At 39.4% G+C, this 17,069-nt stretch overlaps 1 long non-coding RNA gene across 1 annotated transcript in view; it reads right to left on the bottom strand.

Annotated features, from left to right (window-relative positions):
- The window catches only part of LOC123282290 (uncharacterized), an 82,520-nt gene extending 65,715 nt beyond the window's left edge, over positions 1 to 16,805 (bottom strand). The window contains exon 1 of the long non-coding RNA XR_011499367.1: positions 16,676 to 16,805. This is a non-coding gene — a long non-coding RNA (uncharacterized lncRNA). The remainder of the gene's footprint in view (positions 1 to 16,675) is intronic.
- Between the last annotated feature and the right edge of the window lie 264 nt (positions 16,806 to 17,069).

Here is a 17,069-nt window from a genome sequence, read left to right as displayed (position 1 = left end):
TTCATGGCTTTTAAATGTGTTTACTTTTGAGTTGTGTGTTTTCCCCACTAGAATCTAAGATGACCCATGAAAGCAAAATTTGTCTATCTTGTTTACAGCTGTAGCTGGAGTGACTAGATCAGTGTCAGGCACACAGCAGACACTCAATACATTTTTGTGGAAAGCAAATGAGTGATATAGATAAGGATTCATGGATAAGGCTTTAGAAGCAGACCTAAGGAAGATGATAAAATAGACATTTAGTAAAGATATAGTTCAGCACTTTCTATGCCTTGGCATTGTGTGAGGCACTGAGAACACAGAGCGAATGGACCTATCTTCAGTGAACTCATTATTCTATTTGGAGAAATGAAGCAGGAATGTATGGAACACTGTACACAGGAGAAAAATTAGACAGCATATCAAGGGAGATCCCAGAGGTGCTGGCCCGGTGGGATAGTGATTAACTTCATGAACTTCACTTTGGAAGGCTGGGATTGACAGGTTCAGATCCCAGGCACAGACCTAGCGTGACTGGTCAAGCCACGCCATGGCAGCATACCACATAAAAGAGAGGAAGACTGGCACAGATGTTAGCTCGGGGACAATCTTCCTCAAGCAAAAAGAGGAAAGTTGACAACAAATGTTAGCTCAGAGCCAATCTTACTCACCAAAAAAATAAAAAAGAATCTCAGAGATCTCATCAACAAATAGTGAATTGTTTAGCAGGAAACCATATAATGAATTAGGCATTCAGAGGAAGGGGAGGAATTCCTGTGAGCTGGAGTGACCTAGAAGATCTTCAAAGAAGAGAAAAATGTCAACTCAGAATAGAAGGACACGAATAAGTGAGCATCCCAGGCAAGGATTCCAGGGGGGAAAGAGCAAGGGACAATCTGATCGGTGAAAAGAGGAAATTAACTCTTGATAATCTACTGTGTGCCAGGCTCTGGGCAATGTATTTTCAGACACTCTTCTCATTTATCTCCACCACAATCCTGAAAGGCAGATAATGTTATCTTCTATTCTATAGATGAATATACTGAGACTCAGAGATGTAGGAAAACTTGCCTAGATTCCCAAACATTAGTGGTGGAGTCGGGATTTGTACACAGATCCCTTTGGTGCCCAGTGATGCCACGTTCTTCCTACACCTCACCACTCACAGGAAGGAGTCTCTGATCTGTGGGAAGCAAAGGTGTGTGTAGGAGAATGGTAAAACAATAAGGCTGAAATCAATCTGTTGTTAGAATATGATGATATTCTAGACTATAAGGCAAGCAAAGATATTGAAAATTCTTACCCAGGGGAGTGACTCTTTGAAAGTGTTAATTTGGAACATTTAATCTGAATGGATTGAAAGTCAGAGATAGAAACATGGAGATTAGTTAAGAGCTATCGTAACATCTCTGAGTTGAAGCAAATGCAGATGAAATCAGAAGGAAAAGGAACAAAGGTGGACCTGAGTTTAAGAATGGGAGAATTATTGGCTCATCACGGGGACAGAGTCAGAAGCAACACGCAGCCTAAACACTGCTGGTCATTCCCTTTTGCCACGGCCACCTCCCTTTCATCCTATCTGTGGTCTCTTCTTCTGATTAGAGTCCCTATCCTCAACATGCACACACACACTTGTGGTCCTTTCCTTTTGCTTATCTGTACTTGTAGTTTTTTCTCCAAAATAAATACAAATTATTGTGAAATAAAAAGAAAATTTAAAAGAGAGAATTAGTTACTGGCCACGTTTTGCAAATGATAAAAAAGTGAAGAGAGGCATTTGCAATACATCAAGAACAGAAAATGAGGAAAAAGGTGAATTGTATATCTCAAGATAAATAAATAAAGAGTTCTGTTAGATAAAAAGAGAAGGGTACACAGAAATTTTTGAAGAGTTAGGAAACTTTAAGGAATTTTAGTGAAGAGTTATACTATCTTGACTGGGAAGTAGCTGAAGTTATGATAGACATTTATGTATACATTAGAAATAATAAACGTACCTGCCTCCACATCCCTGAAACACTACAAGATTAAGAGGTATAATGCATGTGAAACTACTTTAGATTTTTTCTTTTTGAGGAAGATTAGCCCTGAGCTACCATTTGCGCCAATCCTCTTCCTTTTGCTGAGGAAGATTGGCCCTGAGCTAACATCTGCACCCATCTTCCTCTATTTTACATGTGGGATGCCTGTCACAGCATGGCTTGACGAATGGTGTGTAGGTCCGTGCCTGGGATCTGAACCGGCAAACCCCGGGCTGCCAAAGCAGAGCGTGCAAACTTAACCACTACGCCACTGCACCAGCTCCTACTTTAGATTTTTGGGGGAGAAATATTTATTGAAGCACCTTTTAAAAGAAAGGAGCATGGTCTAAGTGGAATAAAAATAAACTTGCATTTTCTTCACACCTATCATCACAACTTCCCTATATATTCTAATACAATTTTCATTCAATATAGTTTTTATTTCTGGACATTTGTCCATTAATACTCACTCATCTGTTTATATATCAGACATAATCTTCACCATTCTGTATCATAATTAGGTGTTTTTGTACCTGTTTTCCTAGACTAATGTGGATGCCTTGGGGAAGAGGATGTGTTTATTTATTTTTGTATCCTTGGTGGCTCAAGCAAACAAGATGCTTAATAAATGAAGTTAATGAATGATATATAATGTAAATGATGCTGTGACATTTCGTTGCTTAAGAATTAATAATGTTCAATTACTCTTGGAAAGACAACTCTTTTTGATTTGATGTATAACAACCAGTAAAATATGAATATTATTGAAGAGAGGAAACAAACATTTAAATATCTAAAATGTAATTTCCACCACTGGCTTATTCTCACTGAAATTAGAACATTTCAGGATAAAGACTTTCATAGGTTCACAAAGTCCTTTCTTTTCTTTCCTATTTTACAAATCTCTTTTCTATCTGTTCATGGGTAACAAGTAAAAATTTTTTAAAAGATGTTTAAATATGAAAGGAAAATTTTATGTTAAAAGTAACCATTATATTCACCAGATAATCATAATCCTTCATGTAAGTGCCCTGAAAGATAAGAATAATTCACATTTTCCCCAATGACTATATTTATATACATACTAGAGGATAAAAATATATGTATATATATAACATATAGTATATCTATATCTATGTAGTTATATAGATATGGTTTTTTTACTTGAAGCTGCTTTATCTTGATTATACATATACAATATTTAAATGAAAATTTAAATTGAAGTAAACGCAAATTTCTAGAAAAATGTTGGCTAGTGACAACATTTTCCCTTCCATTCTGAACCATTGATACATTTTGCACATGTGGCTGCAGTCTTCGTGTTTTCCCATCTACATTTAGGCCAGCTCAAGAAACAGCAACACACTGCAGTGGGAAGAGAACCAACTTTACAGTCAGATATTTCTGGACTTGAATTGCTCTGCTCCATTATTCAGAGATTGCGAGTCCTTGGACAAATCACTTCACTTTTCTTACTCATACTTTTGCTGTCTGTTAATGGGGATGATGCTCTCCCATACCCGCCTCCACACCTGTCACCTATTAAGTTCTCAGTAAATATTAGTATGCATGTTCTCACATCCCCACATCTAAATCTCTTTCAAAAATATATAGAAATCTCTTTGAATCCATTACTTCATATGATGCCTTTTTTTTTAAGCCTTCCTTTATGGTTTCCAATACTACACATATGTAACAAGGCATAGAACATATTACTAAGATGTAATAACCTATAACAGTGTCTGCTCATCCTCGTAGGCTGAACCTCAAGTTGGCTGCCTCCAACTGGCTATCTGTTGAAACACTTTATCCTCTTATAAGGGTGAATCCAGAGTGCACTGAGTAATGCATAATAAAATTAGTTTTGGGAGAAAGGAACCAAGTTTAAAAGAAAAAAAAAAGGGACTAGATAAGCACAGTAAAATAATCTGCCATGACTTCATTGTGAAGTAATGACTTTTACCAAATAACTGCATTGTAGTTTTATCTTTCCAACCAAGATTGTGTTAATGCTCTAAAATTAAATCTCTTGTGAAAGTTATCTGGAATTTCTCAACAAGTTTTTAAAGGGGTTTTATTTTTTCATTGGAGGTCATGCCTCAAGAATTTGTAGGAATTCCGCCTGGAAAGTAATAATCAGTGGAAACTGGCAGTCAAAGCTAATTTATATTACTCTTCCAGATAAAAATTCCTTCCGTCTTAGACCTGCATTTCAAAAAAGATTATTATCACTCTGGAGAGAATACATCAGTGTAGAAAAAAGAAAGAATGACCTCAAAGATGTCTTTGCTGCCTCTGTGCAACTCCAGGTCTGCTTCTTTTTAAAACTCCTTTTCTAATCCTCTCTTTTGAAATGCTTTGAGTCTGTTCTAAGGAGGAGGATGACAGAGGTATGCCTGAGGAGAACTCTCAAAATGATGTTCCCTAATGTGCCTGCTGTGGGAGTTCATGACACATCTTGGGTGGTGGGAAAAAGGAGGACAGAAGGAGGAAATACGGGGGAGAGTTTCAGCAATTGGACTAAGAGGAGGAAGACGTTTTTTACACAGCAATATATTCTCATTCCCTTAGTGGCTAGAGGGATTGGTTGTTCCCAAGTCAGACCCTTCGCCCTTCCTTTAGCTGTGTTTGTGTTTTCATATGCGTGACACATTCATGAGGGAGCATGCTTAATGGAAAAACCTTGGCTATTTTTAATGACAGATCTAAATTTAAACTTCAGGTCCTCCATTTACTACCTCTTCCATTTCCAAGTTACTTAATCTTTCTGAGTCTCAGTCTCCATATCTATAAAGTGGATTTCATAGAGTTATTAGGAGTCAACTTGATGTTATATGTAAACCATTCAGCTCAGCATTTGGTTAGTACCACATAAAAGTTTGTTGGAAAAACAAATGAGTAAATAAATATTAGTTCCTTCTACTCTCTCCATCCCATTCAGAGAATTTGGGATATTAATCCAATGTGGAAAATTTGAAGTCTATTCAAGGATCCAATCAATGAAGTAGAAAAAACACTAGCACTCTCTTTGGTGACTCTGAAAATTGAAGCCACCAGATATTTTTGAATCAATACCAACTAAAATCCACAAAAGAGATATGCCAAATCATGATTTGTACGACTAGAGCCCTACCCATTTCTCACGACCAAGAGCGCACACCTAGGAGGCTGAGAATAACTTTCAAAGGCCATTTTTTATTCATAGAATTTCAGTCTGAGTTACTGCCAAAAACATACATGGTATCAAAACCAAAAGGCCTGCCTTTTCTATCATCCCAGATATGTATAATAAATGGGTCAGACCCACCAAACTTCCAGCATTCAACAGACCAAAACTGAACAGAGGAAGCATTCCATTTACTAAGAATTCAATCACTCTTATTGAAATATTTCAGCAGTTGAACTGAAATCTGCTAGCCTCATAAATACAATTTGTACGATTCCAAAAAGCATATATTTGGGACAAGGCCATTGTTAATCCTATGTGGTTTTTTCAGTGGGTAGGTAATTCTTTAACAGTAGAAACAGAAGACGGATTTGCTTCCAATTGTGAGCTCATTCCTAAGGTCATAACTGAAAGCTGAAAGAGAAACAGAGTCCAAAATAAACATCAGTTTGGACTATAAAGCATTTCTCTCGGAGGGTGCCTAGGTTTATATGAAGGAATTCCACCTCAAACAAGGAGAAATCTAACTCACTTTTCCCACTTATTAGTAGGCACGTCTAGTGTCTGCTTGTTCACATTGATCCTTTCCCCAACCTCAAATCCATTTTCCTAAGACCCTGGCTTAAGAACCACGTGAACCCAGAGTTCTACTGACTTCTTGCACTTTCGTTGCTCTAGAGGGGTAAAAAATAGAGTTATAAACTATCTGTAGCAACAGTCACTAACATGGTTGGCCAGAAATACTCAATAAGAGAGCCAAAAAGTTTAATTTGTTGTAACCTATGATTTCTTAGTAAATATTAACTAATGTTGGAAATATGCATGGATTTACTTCCCTAGGCTGTTTGAACCTTTTAAATCATAATTTTTTAAAACAAAAAATTTAAGCAAGACCTTAAAAAGTGACTCATAAAGGAAGGGTGTTTGGTTTGCTTCCCTCACCTCCTCCAAGCTACCCGTCTTCAGAGTGATGTTTTTCTTTCATGAGCTTGTCCCCTTCACTTATGTGCCTGCTTGATGAATAATTCCCTCTGTGGTGTCTCCAAGACCCTGAGTACCCGTTTGGTTAAATGCCCAAGCAAACCAACCACCAAGCACCAAGGCACTCACCTTCCTTACTGTTTGCCTCGGTCATGACTGTCAGCTAGATGCCCAACCACACCAAGATTGAAGACTACCATTTAACCAAGTGCAGACTCCAGGGCCCCTTCACAGGGTCATGACTGGGACGTTAACCAGAAACTTACATGTCCCTTAGCCCCAGAAGGCACCTTCCTGGCCAAGGCTGCAGGAGCTGAGTTGATCTGGAAACAGCTATCTGTATGGACTATATTTTTTAAAGTTATTACTTCTTTCTGATTGATTCATTTATTCATTCATGTATTTTCAGAATGCCAGATGCCACTTTTGTTGTATCCCATGAACACAAAACTACTTTAGAATTTAGAAAATTTTCACCATGTGTGTGTTAATCTGTGACTTATCAGGTATTGATTTCACCACCTATACACCAACTGAAGAAATGAGGGAAAGGACCACTAAAAAAAAAAAAGAGAAAAAACAATTTCAGAGGCAAAAATGTTTACACGACATAGTGCACAAAATGAATAGGTCAATGTGTCTGGAGCTTAGCATCCATTTATTGGAGAAAAAAGGGATCAGCTGGGGAATGGAAAGCTGAGGGGGTTTCGGGGAGGTGCTGAAAAGAGCCATGGCAAAGATCTTCCAAACGCCATGGATTTTGGACCCAATCCTGTAAACCAAAAGAGAACCGAAGGAAGCACGTGGTGAGATTTGTGACGTGGAACGATAGTGTTAGCTGCCATTTGGAGAATGACTAGAGTAAGCCAGTAGAGAGGTTCTGGCAGTGTGGAGGCCCTGAAACAAGGCAGTGAAGAGAAATTGAAGAGGATCTGCTGGGGAACTTAAGGGAGATAAAATCAACATGACCTGATGACATACCTCTTTTGGTATAGACTTATTTTCTGATAATGAATGTGGCCTAAAACAGAAGGTCTCAAAGCTGGGGGTTGAGAATCTCTTTTAAATACTGAATTTGTAACTGTGGCAGGGGATTTGTCTGGTATCTCTCTTCAGTAATGCATGACTTCAAAATTAAATCCAAATCATATCAAATCAAACAAATTCACAATGATGTTCTTGTGTGGTAAGAGACGGTGGTACAAAGATGAAAATCTTTGAAAGATGAAAGATTTCATCAAAGATGAAATCTCTGCCTTTAGACATTTCATAGACTAGTTCGACAGTTCTCAATGCTTATGTGTTGTGAACAATTGTGAGGTGAGCCGTAATTAATTTTTTTTTTCTTTTTGGTGAGGATGACTGGCCCTGAGCTAACATCTGTGCCAGTCTTCCTCTATTTTGCATGTGGGATGCCGCCACAGCATGGCTTGATGAGTGGAGTGTAGGTCTGCACCCGGGATGGGATCTGAACCTGTGACCCCTGGGCTGCCAAAGTGACACACACAAACTTAACCAGTGTGCCAATAGGTGGCTCAAAATTAAATTTTTTAAATGACAATATAGGGCAGTATATGTAAGTATCTAATAGCAGTGATGATAAATGTTATAATGATAGTTAACATTTTTTGAGCTGTTTCTTTGAGTCATGCATTGCATAGATTATCTCATATAATCCTTAGGAAACAAATGAAAAGGCACAATTTTCTCCACTCTTGTGAAATAAGCTACAGGGGCACAGGAAAATTAAAAAACTTCCCTGCAATCACATAGCTGTAAGTGAGAAGGCCACTGTGGACTCACAAGTTCTGTAGTGGATGCTGTGGTGTGCTGCCCAGACCTTTTTTCAGGGCCAAGGAAGGTACTTATTCCTCTAAGAGCAGGGAAGGAGTGTTGACTGCTCATGATTCTTGGTCTCTCCAGGAATCATCCTTGGGAGAAAGAAGCTGCTTCATCTAAGATTTAGCCTGGGGCCGGGGGGGCAGGGGTGACGTACAATGGCCTCAGTTGGAAAACTCTGAAAGGATCATCCCAGCTCCAGAGCTTCCAGAAGGATTGGCTGGAACCTCTGTGACAACTGCATTCTCCCACTGCACAGTATTACTTCTTCCCCTCCCCCAAAGATATCGATCTCAGCAGCAGTCTTCATGAAACCTCCTTGTGCTCTGGGAACCTGAACTGTGAGAAAGCTTGTGTGCTTAGCTACCAAGTCGTATAGTAGAAGAGTCATCACAAAGAATTTGAACTAGACATGAAAGAACGGCTGATTTTGAAAGACGAACATTAGGTGCTTCAGGCACAAAGAATAATGGAAAGAAAAGAAAGTACACTTGGGGAACAAGGATTCAAAGAATGACAAGAGCAGGGGGTTCATGTAGTTATCAGAGGTAAGTAACGAAGGGTTGTGTGCAGGCTGCTTCTTGGATGCCAGCGTCAAGAGCTTCTTTCTTGCTCTCTTCTCAGTGAAGAGCAGAAGAGCTATATGATGTAAAAAGTATTTTACAAAATTAAATAAGGCCTCTCTGGACCGGATGGAATAGAATGAGAGGGACAGACATGAGTGACATTTTGTGCTAAGAATCTACAAGAATTGTTGGCTAATTGAATAAGAGAAACCATGAAAAAGTAGGAGTCATGGAGACTTGAAAGCTTTGAGTCTGGGTGAAAAAGAGAAAAACAAGTGCCCTTCCAGAGAGACATTAGGTATCTGCCCTCCCAGGGGCATCTTTGTGGTAGAGTTAGTATGGATATAAATGGCTGAGTTCAAGATCATTGCCCTCCTATCAAATAGTTAATCAAAATTCTCCTCTTTCATGAAATATTACTTGAATAACGTTCTCCAGGAAATTCTCCATTTCAATGGTGGCCTTGAGAAGAAGACAATGAGAAAATTGTTGAGTTTCTTTGGGGATAATCTGAAGTTTGAGTATTTTTCCAAGATTTGGGAGCATATTTCAGGGCCACAGAACACACTGCTCTGTGTTACGCATGTGACACATGGAGACTGAGCAAACACAGAGGACAAGACAGAGAGGTTATATCTGTAATACAAGGGAAGTTTTCATCCTCTTATCCAAGGGCATCTTTTCTCTACTTTAAACCTTAGATTATTATTAACCTCAGATGCCATATTTGAAATGCAAGCTGCTTCAGTAGATACTAATCTTATTCCGGATATATTGTGTATTAACATACTCAAGCTATTAATTTCTGTATATGCACATGTCTAGCGGCTTGGTCATAATCAGTTACTAATCACTTGGTGAAATCAAGTAAGAAAGACATTACACAAAAATACTGTTTTGTGTTTTGTAATCAGCCTTCCAAAGGCGAGTTCTTTCTGGCTTCCAGCCATAGGAAACAAGATGTTTTATTTCAATGTGAATTTCCTGATTCCATATTTAAATAAAATGACAGAAAATGTGACAGATGAGGAAAACAATGACTCCAATGATGTGATTGCACTAAATTGCAGAATTAGGGGAGAAAAGAGGGTTGAGGGAAGAGAGGCTATATTTTCAACTGTGAGCCAGAGGTGTAATACTTAAAATTACAAGTTTGAATAACAGGACTGTTTTGTTCCAATCTCTTTTATATAATATCATAATCAACTCATTGTTTTGGGAAAATACCCTATACCTTTCTATTTTTGCTGTCTCTCTCACCTCTTCTGTTTTTTTCTCTCCAACTTTTGTATAGTTTGCTCAGATCAGAGGTGTCAAAACTCAGTGGAGAACAGGTGTTCTTATTTCCAGCTACTCTGCTGAGGAAGCCTCAGAATCTCTGAAAGGTGCATGTCTACTTTGAGATGTCCCACTCCAGATGTAAACCAGGAGACTCATTTTTTTATAGTCTGTGAAAGAAATGGTCAGAGGCAATGGCCCTAAGTTTCCTCAAAACCAAGTTTGTCATACAGAAGTTATTTTGAGGCAGAGCTCCAAGATGGCAGAGCACTCAAGAGGTCCCCATGCAGTAGGGGATAGTAACAAGACATTATCAACCCAGGCCTTTTGAGAGGAGTCAGAGAAGACTGGGTGTCTAGGGCACCCCATCCACCCATCTAGGGGAATAGTCTTTCTATGAGTGCCCAGGAACACTTGCCTCTCTCTCTCAACACACTAATTATAATACACACATTTTTATAATAATAACCTCCTTATGCCCCCTCCCCGCCCCCCCGAGTAGATGAGGAGCAGAGGATGTACCTTATTCAGTGTTGTAGCCACAGTGTCTGGCATAGTATGCATCAGTGCTCAGTGAATATCCTAATGATGACTTCATTTTTTAAATCTAGCTGGATGCAGCTAGAAGAGAGTTGAGAGGGTATAAAAGACAGACTGTGCTGGGGAAATGAAGAGGGCCAAGGGGTATGGGTCCCAATTTCAGGCTTAGGACTATGAGAGAAGAGTGCACTGCAGGCTCACAGGGCACCAGCAAGGGAGGGTAGCTTCAGTGCCCAAAAGGTTGCTCAGACCAGCAGAGAGTGCTAGAGATCAGCTCTTCCTAAACCCGTTGATTGGCTCTCAGGTTGTGTGGGTAGGACTCGGCAATTCTTACTTGTTCCCAGTGGGGAATGTGACATTGCTGAGAATCTAAGATTATCAGAGGGAATTACCATGGTTGGCAGAAAACTGTTCTGTAGTGGACGACTTTAGGGCAGACTGTCTGGGCTGGGGACCAAACTGGAGTCACACTTGAGACCTCACGGCGTCCACACTCCCAGGAGAGATGGGAGGACACTGGACCCTGATTAGTTCAGACCTGGGGATCACAGGCAGCAGACAAGGCATTGCTGCAGTAGCAAAGGAGCGAGAAGCCTGTCCACGAGCCCACACCAGCCTCCGCCACACACCCCGGCACCTTCTCACAAAGAGCAAGGAAAACGAGAGAAATGTACTCGCAAGTGCCTGGGATATGTAGACTATTTGAATTATTTTATTAAACTATAACCAGGTCCTGGAAAAAACCAAGCAAACTTTTTATTTTGGCTTTACTCTCCAACCCTACTGTCAGTGGGTGGAACTTGTGATGACAATGAGAACATTTCGCAACAAAATATAGAAGCTGCATTTTCCCCGCACATGTAAATGGTGTATGAGGAAATTTGTAACCCTGCAACAGATCATTTTAATTTATAATCTAGCTATCTAAAAGAAAAAGACTTGGGTTAACTTAAAACCTAAACAGAGAGCTCAGGGGCTGGGGCGGAGCTTTTATCTTTGAGTGGAAGTAAGATGAGTTGGTGACATATAAATGAATCCTCACCAGCTCTAGTCCCACCAAGGGTCAGAGGACGTGGTGAAACCTGAATATTTGGGGAAAGGTCGGTTAATGCTTATCCCATGAAACACAATAAGCATTGTTATTATTCTTAGAGAAAAATCATTAGGGAACTCAAAAGATGGATGTTCCCAACAGAACAAAGGACAGTAGAACGTAGAGAAGATTGAGAGCGGGTACTTATTTTCGCACCTTTGTATGCTGTTTACTTCTCGTACCTCCAAATCATCCAAGCATATACACAAAAATAAATATTTTCTTCCACATCTAATAGAATTCAGAAGACTGAAACAAAAAATATCAATACATGGATTAGAGATCATTTGGTCTTGTATCATATAAGCTACTGAGAATTTATTAAACATGCAAAGAGTATTTGAGTATTTTCCTCTTTCTTGTGTATTGGTTTTTTCTGACATCAAACACCGTTGTATTAAATAAAGTATTAAGTACAGTTATCTAGCAAGTTACTATACATCAAGTGAGATTTTAAGCACTTCATACAAGTTTACTTAGTTGATCAACAACTGTACGAAGTAGGTGCTATGAATTCCCCATATTACAAATAAGGAAGCAAAGAAAAGGATATTTAGCAACTTGATTGAGATTTTACAGCCAAGAAGAAGCAGATTTGGGATCTGACGCCAGGTTTTCTGTCACCATAGATTGTGTGCTTAATTCCTACATAATATTGCCTGTAAATAGAGTGAATCCAACAAAACTTTGTGAGTACCTACCACGTGCAAGGTGCTATGGAGGATACAAAGATGTCTCATGCAGGTGTGGTCACAGCTAAGACGTAAGCTCTAGAGGCACACATTCTAGAAGGGGAAATATACAACATGTACAGATGACACAGCACAACAGAGCCACAGAAACGCCCAATTGTTTATTTAATATTTTGCAGCAGGAGAACCAAAGCACCACACTTCAGCATTCTGATGAATACTAACAAGAAAACCGAGGCGACCTGTCGTTTGTCCTAGGCAGACACTTCTCAACCATTTGGCACTAGCAAAACAGAGCCAAGCCTCCAGGATCTTGCTGCTGACCTGCAGCTCTCACTGAGTCACAGAGTTATCTGGCCATGGAGGATTTTGGATCAGTAGGATTGGCCACAAGATGCTATTTCTCATTCAATTAAAGAAGAGTTGATGAATAGACACGTTCCTCTGAAATAAAGGAGGGTGGCCAAGTGGCTTCAGTATCAGAGTGACTCGCTTGAATTTAAACCCAAGTTTGGTCACTCAATTGTGTCATCTTGGGAATGTTTATGTAACTTTTCTGAACTGCAGTTTTTTATTTGTAAAATGGGGATGACATGAGTTATTATGGGCAGTAAGGAAAACAATGGACTTGAAAGCGTTTGGCAAGACCAGGAGCTTGAGAGAAAGAAAAACAGCTCGACCAGAATGTGGGCAACAGAACTGAGGATGATTCTTTACTTGAACCAAAGACTCTTCACTCCACACAGTACTTCTTTCTGACCACTCCTATGGTCTACAGCCTATTAGCTTATACACATTCAATATATTATTTTCTTGAACTAGTTTTCTTAACATGTTTTCTCTGCTATTAATCTGTAAGACCCTTAAGCACAAGAACTGTGAATTCTATTTCTTTTATATTCTCTTCCCATAGAATCAATAAAATCTCTCCACAGAGCCTGCATTCTGTGATAAGAATACAAATATGTGGGATTTACCATTTGCAGCACTATATATCGAGCTTTACAACTTACAGAACAATTTCACATGCATCACCTCATTTGATCTCACCACACCTCTCGTGAGCTTTCTTGGTTCTCAGATCACTGTGATTGGGCGGTCGACAGACTAAGTAATGATCAGGTTTCAGCATTAATCATGTTCTCTGATACTTATCAAATTTTTCTTTGCCACCTTATTCTTCTCTCTAACCTTGCGCCCTCAGAAATGCATCTCAATTACACACCCTCGGGTCTTGTACCTCCAAAAGAAGGTTCAAAGAGCCAAAGAAAACCAAGAGAGAACACGTGCCAGCACAGTCTTACACTCCCTCCCTCGAAGGAAAACAGCCTAAGTTTATCATCCAGATTCTTTAAGACATTAACTGACCCAATTTAAGCAAAATGGTTTCACTGAGAACCTGCCTAATGGTATTTTACAACAAATGCAATAATTTAAAAGCATAAGTTGATTTTAAAGCTTAAGTCTACTAAAATTCTCACAAATGAAAGACGAAGATTTTTTAAATCTTATCTGGCAACCAATTTCACTAGCATCTGTGTAACCTGGGACTGCAATGGAAATAATTCTGAAAGAATTTTCTGTAGATTGGTTAACTTCATCTTAAAATAGTTAAGTTATTTTCATATAGGGGAGATTGGGAGGTGTGGGGAGCAAGTCCTTGTTCTTCCTGATCTCTGTTCCTGCATCCATGAGACAGAAAGGATTATTGTGATGTTCTCAGGTAAAAAAAGGTGGGTCCAATAGCTTCTCTATAGAAATTCCAAGGTAAGAAATCCAAATCTTACTCCTCAGAGAGCAAAATGATGAACTAGCCTAGCTGAGCAAATGCATGATAGATGTGTTTTGCTGTTACAGCCTGTCATTCAACTGAAAAGATGATAAAGTGTGTTTTTCGTTCATTTTGTGTCCTCCTTTCTCACTATCTCCTGGCTTCAATTCTTTTGCAAATTTAGTCAATACAGAAGGTGAGTGGAAGAAAACCACTGCTGGGAAGCGTCAAAAAGCACAGGTGGTGACCCATGAAAATCTACGATGAGTAGCCAGAACAGTTACCACAAAGGACAGGCAAAGCTTTATGGAGCAAAAGCCATTAGCTGCTTTCCCGGAGTTGAAAGTTGGCTGAGCAGAGAAAGTAGAGTACATTTTTCAAAATTCAAGATGGAGCTCCACTTCCTGATGGGAGGAGTGTCACGTGACTTGTTCTGGCCAACAGAAAGCAGCAGAGACTACACTGTCCCTGTCTATGCTGTAAGAAGGCGTGAGGCTGTTTTCCCTCAGGGAAGAGGGAAACTCTTCAATTAGGCACATTATGCAGAAGGAAGACAAAAGGTTCGGCGAGAAGGAGTTTTAAGGAAAAATACCTTTGATTTTTTTTTCTTAGTGACCTTGACCAGCCCTAGCAAGCCAGGGATAGCCATCCTTATGAAATTGTGATGGTTTATATTCATAAGAGCAGGGAGGACATGTTGCTTGTTTTGAAAATTTAAACTGAGTTTGGTTTCAATCAGAGCTGAAATTCAGCTGGTATTATGTTTGTTGTTAAATATTAAAATATTTATCTGCCTATCGGTATATAGCTCCTGCCTCTAGCTCCTCAAATGATCTCCAGGCCCCAGGAACCCCATTTATCACTTCAGGGGAGGCCGTTTGCCAGCCTCCTGCAGCTCTCATACACCAGCCCCCCTTCTCTGCTCCTCGGTGCAGGAGACAGCTCCCCTGGCAGCAATATAGATACACTGGTGGGCAAATCTCCAGTGGACATCTGGTCTACATAAGCCTCAGCAACCTGGAATTTTGTGGGAACTGTAGTCTTCCAAGTACACTGTGCTGGCTGGTCTGTATGTATGTGTTTATCTATCTCTAGCTCTATCTATCTATCTATCGAAAGAGAGATGAAATTCACATGATAAAATTGACCGTTTGAAAGTCCATAATTCAGTGATATTTAGTACATTTACTCACAATGTTGTACAACCACTCTAACACAATTTCTCACCCCAAAAGCAAACTCCTACCCTATTGTACCCAAAAAGTAGTTACTACTCATTCCTCTCTCTCCATTTCCTGGAAACCACCAACCCACTTTCTGACCCTATGGACTTGCTTATTCTAGATATTTCATATAAATGGAATCATACAATATGCAGCCTTTTGTGTCTGGCTTCTTTCACTTAGCATAATGTTTTTCAAGGTTCATCCATGTTGTAGCAGGTATTAGCAGTTAATTCCTTTTTGCTGCTGAATAAATCCAGCAGCCAAGATGTCTGGTTTCCCATCTAGACCAAACTGTCTGGATTCCAACACCCGCTCCCTTACATACTGTGGCCCAAGGCAAAGTCCTCAAGGTCTTTTTGATATCAGTTTCCTCATCTGTAAAATGGAAATAAAAGTAGACCCTCTCTCATGAGGATGTTGTGAAATTAAATTAGTTAATATATAAAAAGCATTAAGAAAAGTGCTGGATGATATTTAGGACATGTGTAATGGTTTTCTCTTATTACTCATTCTGTGAATAGGATGAAAGAGACAGAGTGGTCCTTTGGGGATATCTAATCTCTAGTGGTTTGGATAACCAGGCTTCTGCTTTCTAAGCCAGGGGAGCAATTTGATTCTGAGTCTCCACTGTCTGACTAGTGCCCAGGCACAGAGCATGTATTTTACCCACTGTATCTTCGGTCTTCTGGAAAAACTGATCTGTATGAGACCTTGACTCCCAGTACTCAATGAGTAAGGCAGTACTCACAGATCACAAATGCAGCAATATAAATTTTTAGTTGAAAATGTACAGCAGTATACAAGGTAACTCGACAGTTAAACTATCCTACAGTTCCTAACGAACATTGCCTCTCCTCCGCCCAAATGATGTACAGGCAATTGTCAGTCACTACAAAGTTCTCTGTAAAAAGTTCCATTTTGATTTTGACCTATTGTATCGTTAGCTTATTTTAACCAGAGTAATAGGTGTAGAATTTAAAATTCAAATAGCACTAAACAGCTGATGGTGAAAAAAGGATTTTTCCACTTTCCATCCCTTCCCACATCTGAGTCTTGCTTCCAAGAGGCAAATACCTCAACTGCTCTGTTTCTCCCCGCCTTTGACTCCATGTTTTTAAATAATATGCCTGCACTACTGTTTTTCCATTGGTAATTTTAAGTATAAATTATCAGAATTTAAATCTCCTTCCTAATTCTCCTCAACACTATCGCTCAGCCAAGTTATACCAGGATTTATATCATATCAATAGTCAGAATTACATCACAAATGACATGGCAAAGAGCATGCACTGTCGTCACTTCTTTGTGAGGTCACACTAGGTACAATTAAGAGCACCAACTCTGGAACCAGACTCCTGGGTTATAATCCCAGCTCTGTCATTTACTAGAAAGGTAGCATTGGACAAATTACTCACTCTTTGTGACCTATTACTAATTGTTTTCCACATTCCAACATCTCTAACACAGACTTATCAATAATCTATTCACTCAGACAGATCAGTCCTAGCTTCCCCCTAACTTACCTCTTTCTTGGAGCCCCACTTCCTCTTACTCCTTTACAGGAGGATCATTTTCTAGACTCTGCAGTCATTGTGGAACTTCCCTCCATCTCTCTCCTATGTTAGGTAACAATTTCTGCATCTTCTTTCTTGGTTTACTCTATTTGACTGGAGCACTTTCACTAGTAGCTTCCTACGAAAGAACACGGGATTTTTAAAAAAATTTCCCTCATGATACAATTATTTTAAATAGCAAACGTTTTATCCTTATACTTGATTGATAGTTTGGAAGGAAATAGAATTCTAAGTTGAAAATCATTGTCACTCAGAATTTTCCAGGCTTTGTTCCACCGTCTTCTAAGGTTCAGTTGCTATTGGGAAACTCAAGACCGTTCTTCTGCATTTGACTGTGTTTTTC

This window comes from Equus asinus, chromosome 30 (genome assembly GCF_041296235.1).
Source record: "Equus asinus isolate D_3611 breed Donkey chromosome 30, EquAss-T2T_v2, whole genome shotgun sequence".
In the NCBI taxonomy this organism is placed as follows: domain Eukaryota; kingdom Metazoa; phylum Chordata; class Mammalia; order Perissodactyla; family Equidae; genus Equus; species Equus asinus.
Note: the sequence above shows the minus strand (reverse complement) of the source record. Positions and strands in the feature narration are given on the sequence as shown.